The 5,480-nt window shown below is 32.2% G+C and overlaps 1 long non-coding RNA gene across 1 annotated transcript; it reads right to left on the reverse strand.

The window, feature by feature from the left end:
* Positions 1 to 1,026: 1,026 nt before the first annotated feature.
* Positions 1,027 to 2,588, reverse strand: LOC125275926. Its single transcript, XR_007186538.1, has 4 exons — positions 2,364 to 2,588; positions 2,088 to 2,145; positions 1,836 to 2,015; positions 1,027 to 1,614 (listed from the first exon to the last, which is right to left on the reverse strand). It is a non-coding gene; the product is annotated as an uncharacterized LOC125275926 (long non-coding RNA).
* Positions 2,589 to 5,480: the final 2,892 nt, after the last annotated feature.

The following is a 5,480-nucleotide window of genomic DNA, read 5'->3' on the forward strand; positions in this document are numbered from 1 at the left end:
ACACTTTAGAATAACTCACGCTATGAAGCATTAGTTAAGCATTAGTAAATAGTTAATTCATCATTTATAAAACATTAATAGACATTAGTAAGCCATTTATAAATACAGCTATAAATGCTTTGTTCTTGATTTATAAGCATATCTATAATGAGTTTAATAATTGTATTTTCATACTTTATTAATGATCAATTTATCATTTCTAAATTATGTATTACATTATTCACAAACCAGTAATTTAGGAGTTGTCAGTGGTTCATAAGATCATTTAGGAAGTGTAAGTAAATGATTAATAAAATATTTAAATGTACATTTATGCATCTTATTATTTAGACATATAGTATTAGTTACTCAGTGTGTTAATAAATGCTTTATTAACATATTCCTAGTGTCAAAACTACCTCGGTACTAACTTTAAAACATTAGAGAACAGCAGTGCAGAAGATCACTGAACCTTTAAATCTCATTTATAAAAGCTTTACAAAGCATAAATAGTCCTCACTTTAGATGAGCTCACGAAAATAGTTAACTGACTACTTCTAAATGTTTTATAACTACCTGAATTACTCATGAATTGCAGTAGGAATATGTGTTAATAAAACATTTACTAACACACTAAGTAACTATGTGTCTAAATAATAAGATGTATAAATGAATGTTTAAATAGTTTATTAATCATTTACTTACACTTACTAAATGAACTACTGACAACTCCTAAATAACTGGTTTGTAAATAATGTAATACTTAATTTAGAAATGATAAATTGATTATTAATAAAGTATGAAAATACAGTTATTAAACACATTATAGATATGCTTATAAATCAAGAATAAAGCAATTATAGCTGTATTTATAAACTACTTACTAATGTCTATTAATGCTTTATAAGTGATGAAATAACTATTAACTAATGCTTAACTAATGCTTCATAGTGTGCAGTTATTATAAAGTGTTACCCTGTAAGGTGACAAACTGTTGTTATATGCATTATTCATTCATTGCAAATGAAGAGACGAGAAACCATCACAGCAGACTCTATCTTCTTTCATTTTAGTTCTTTCCAGGAGTATTACAAAGACATTTACTTATAATGTTAATAAACATTTCTATTTCAAATAAATGCGGCTCTTTTGAACTTTCTATTCTTCAAAGAATCCTGCAAAAATGCATCATGGTTTCCCCACAAAATATTAAGCAACACAAGAAAACAGTTATTCTAAATTGTAATAATATTACCATTTTTTGAACCAATAAAAACAGCCATGTTGAGCATAAGAGACTTCTCTCAAAACTATTTTAAAAAATCTTACCAAAATCAAACATTTAAACAGTAATGTGTGTATTTTATTATTTGCTCTCATGCACCATTTTGCATTTTGTACCATTCAGAATAGACATGCGACCCAGCATACTAGCTTTAAGATTTCATGATGCTGCACACCATGTTCCAGCGACAGGAAGAGAGGAGGTTTTCTGCAGCAAAACATTCATTCGGGTACGCTTTGTTGTGGAACCGAGCCTCGGTTATGTGGTTAACATATGCAGCACCCACAAAAGATGATCAATAACAGCTCCACTCTGTTTCCCGTCGTACCTTGTAGTTTCATTATGCCTGACTGCAGATCACACAGAAAAACAGGTAAAAAAAACAGTAAACCCTTACTGTTAGAGAAAATGATTTGATGCAGAGCAGTTTCATGTTTACTGTCTCAGAACATGAATCTTTCCATATGCAAATACTTTCAACGGTGAATAAGAAAAAGAAAGAAAGAATTAAGAAAACAACATCTGTATGAATAATATATGTACTTAATGAAGGGCAGTTTGGGATGTTTACCTCATAAGTCTCTCTTTATCTTTCCCCTCAAAGCTTTTAATCTCTGCCTTCGAGCTTGTAGAAACGTCAGGTGGTGGTGATGTTATCTGTGTATTCATGACATGTTAGTGCAGTTGTGCTCATGAGGAAAAAAATATTGAATGCAGACAGATCTTCAACTTCCTGTTTCTCTTGACTTTCCTGTAAAAAGGCAAAAAAAAGCCCATCAATATATATATATATAAAGTTGGAAATTATTTGAAAAATATCTACCTTGAAACATAAACTTCTGACCACCAAGATACACTTTTATTTTTCTTTCCATTATCTCCTATTAAAGAAAAAGATTGTTTCACTGCAAAGGCAATTAAATTATTATTATTATTATTATTAAAATTTTCTTCGCACAACATATAAAATTCCTTCCATTTTGCCTGTTGAAATCTCCATATAACACATTGATTAATATTTTGCTTTTTTGAATTTCAAATATTACTGGGCAATGATCTCTGCCCATATTATCTTCATGCACTGTCCATATACACTTACCAGCTAATGCTCCGGACATCACTGTGAGTGAGATGTTATCTGAATCATATCCAAAGCAACAGTTCTTTCTTTCGCTTTTAAAATCTTGTGTATTTCTTCAGCTAAAATTCCTGTTAACTTTAAGAGTTTATAAGCACATCAGCACTATGGCCTCTCCCAGTTACAGCATTTGATCTCTGTTCCTCCTCACACTCATCCTCTCCGCCACATTTTGCACAGCACATTTTGTCCTTTACAGATACAGATATGTCCCATGCGTTGGTATTTAAGAGTTGGGGGCAGGGGTGGAGCTAGGGGTGGGCTTAGGGGACTGTTTTTCCAAAAGCCCTGAATCTTTCAGGTTTGAGGTTTCTTAGCAGTGCTGTCAAAATATCATTTTTCTAATCTCTATAATATGACCATTTTAGCACATTTGTCAGCTAAACATTTATCCAGTGTTTCCCATTAATTACCATATGCCACCATTGTTTCATAACTACAAAGTTCCTCATATTTTAGTTAAGAGGTTCTCCTGAAAGGACAACTCTAGTTTTATCACCTATTTCTGTTCATGCTACCTTTCCTCCCGCTAGTGTTTTCATTTCATTTTGTTTCTGCTTCTCATCCTGCATTTGATCATTATTCTTCTATTACTGAGTAAAGATACAGCTTTCACTATTTTACTTCCTGATAATCCATGGCTGCATTCAAACCGTATAGGCCTACTCTCTGACTACGTGCTTAATTTCAATAGGTACTTACTTATCGAGTGCTAAAAGAGTAGGTACTTTATAGCCTGATCACACTGAGTATCTTATCCTATGTTATCACAAGCAAAATAACTTAAAAGATATGAGTATCAGGTTTAATTCATCTTGATATTGATGAAACTTGCTCATTTTGTGGTCTTGTTGAAGAAACCGCTGCCCATTTATTTTGTGATTGTAACCAATACATTTTGTGTATATCTGGGTGGATTAGGGTCTCCTTTATCTTTTCCTCTTCTTGAATTTAAGTCTTGTTTCTTCAGGGTGTCACATTTCAGTTTGTGTTTTTGGACTTTGTTTGTATTTTGATCAGCTCCTCTGTTCAGTTTCCCGCCACTCCTTTGTTTCTATGGTTACCATCATTGAGTTCATTTGTCCGAGCTGGTTTTGATGAATTATCTTGTGAGCTCCCCTGTTTGTTCTTGTATTTAAACCCTGTGTTTCCTTCAGTTCTCTGTCTGTCCTCATCATTGTAAAGTTAGTTGTTCTGTTCCTGGTTCTGAGTGTTTTGTAGTTTTGAGTTTGTGTGAATAAAGAAGCTGCTGCATCATTATTCATTTGTGCTGCAACCAGAAACCCTGACACAGGGGTGAAAATATATATATATATATTTTGATGCATTATGATGAATTATCCAAAGATATTTAACCTTATCATTGTACTTTCTGTGTATATAATCACGTTATTGTGTACACAATCCCGTGATACATTTTTTGTCATTATGATTGTTCATTGTTAAAGCACCAGTAACTCGAGAAATATTTTATTTACTGAAATCGAGGCTATCCTTGCCTGAGAGCACCCATCTGCCTCATCACCTCATGAGAGTCTGTACAGAACCGAGGCTCATTTCAACAGTCCTGTGTTCAAAGCACAGAACAAGCTTTTGGCTTGCTGAAAACACGCTGTTGCTTCATGGCCAGAGGTGAGCATGTCTTTGTGCCTGAGGTTGTTGCGTGCTGCGCTGTGCTTCACCACTGATCTACAGGAGGAAGATTTGTATTTGTGATATTGAATCTCTCCAGCAGGGGGCAGTATATGACGGATATGATACCTTGATCATATAAAACTATAAAAATGTTTTTCTGTAGACCCTTTCAAGTGTCATGTGCAAAGCATGCTGGGAAATTGAAATCCCAGCCCAGTTTCAGTTAAACTTAAGTTTGTCTAAATTGAAAGAAATAAGTTCATAAAATTCAAAACAATGAAACAATTCCTTAGAATATATCAGTTCTGTGAACCTGAAAGAAAAATAAACTGCTAAATACTCATAAAAGTTCATTTGACTGAACTAATTTGTTTAATTTAAGTTTGTCCTACTCAAACCAATTCATTATTTTGAGTGTTAGGGTTTACAGACTTTTAAATTAGATTGTCAATATATTACAATACTGAATAACACAAGGAATTGCCACTTTCATATATTGAAAAATATGTGACAATATATTTACTTGTATATCATAATGTATGTAATTTTATATTCAATAATACACTTCATGATATATAGATGTATATGTGATCAGATATGGTGCTGCATGTGTACAAATATATTGAAAATATGTTTAATCATGCAATATATACACATATATATAGAAATATTTAAAGTAATATATTTCTGATATTTCATAATTATTTACTTTATGTTTCATATATAGGTGGTTAACAATAGCACTGCAGGTACTAAAGTATTTAACAAAGAGACTATCACTGTTCTGAAGAGCACACAGACAGTATTTATTACATAAAGTAATTATAGTTTTAATGGTGTTCAGCCAATCATCAACTAACCACAGACTCTTCAAAAACTCACACATACGAAAAACATTAACTTTTTTATTCCGTGGTGTAAACAAGCTTCCATAGAAAAGGGAAAAACAATAATAAATAAACACTATTCCTACGTATATGTGGTAAATGTTTTAAACCACAGCGTATTAGCCAGTTTTCACATTTGTCACATATCTGTTACACTGAATGATAAATATTGAGCTGCTGCCCCTCACTGGATCCTTTATGAAATTACACTTTCGTCTTTATTCCTGAGGTCACATTAAGTTGTGTGAAAAGTCAGTAGTAAAAACTTAGTCTATTTAAATACTCTATATATATTTACTGTTTTAAAACACACACTTTTCACACTCTCACTAATGGTATGCATAACCATAAATAATGAACATTAAAAATCATTTCATGTCAAGGTCCAAACAGGACTGTAGCCTTCATATAATCTGTTTACTATAAGAAAACATTTTCTTATATTATAGGCTTATTTCCATACAGCTGCATAATATATTTAGGCTTTAATGCTTTACATATATATATATATTGACATCATTACTGTGTTATTCTGCTTCATAAACACTGAACTGAA

The sequence above is a fragment of the Megalobrama amblycephala genome, linkage group LG9 (genome assembly GCF_018812025.1).
Source record: "Megalobrama amblycephala isolate DHTTF-2021 linkage group LG9, ASM1881202v1, whole genome shotgun sequence".
NCBI classification, from domain to species: domain Eukaryota; kingdom Metazoa; phylum Chordata; class Actinopteri; order Cypriniformes; family Xenocyprididae; genus Megalobrama; species Megalobrama amblycephala.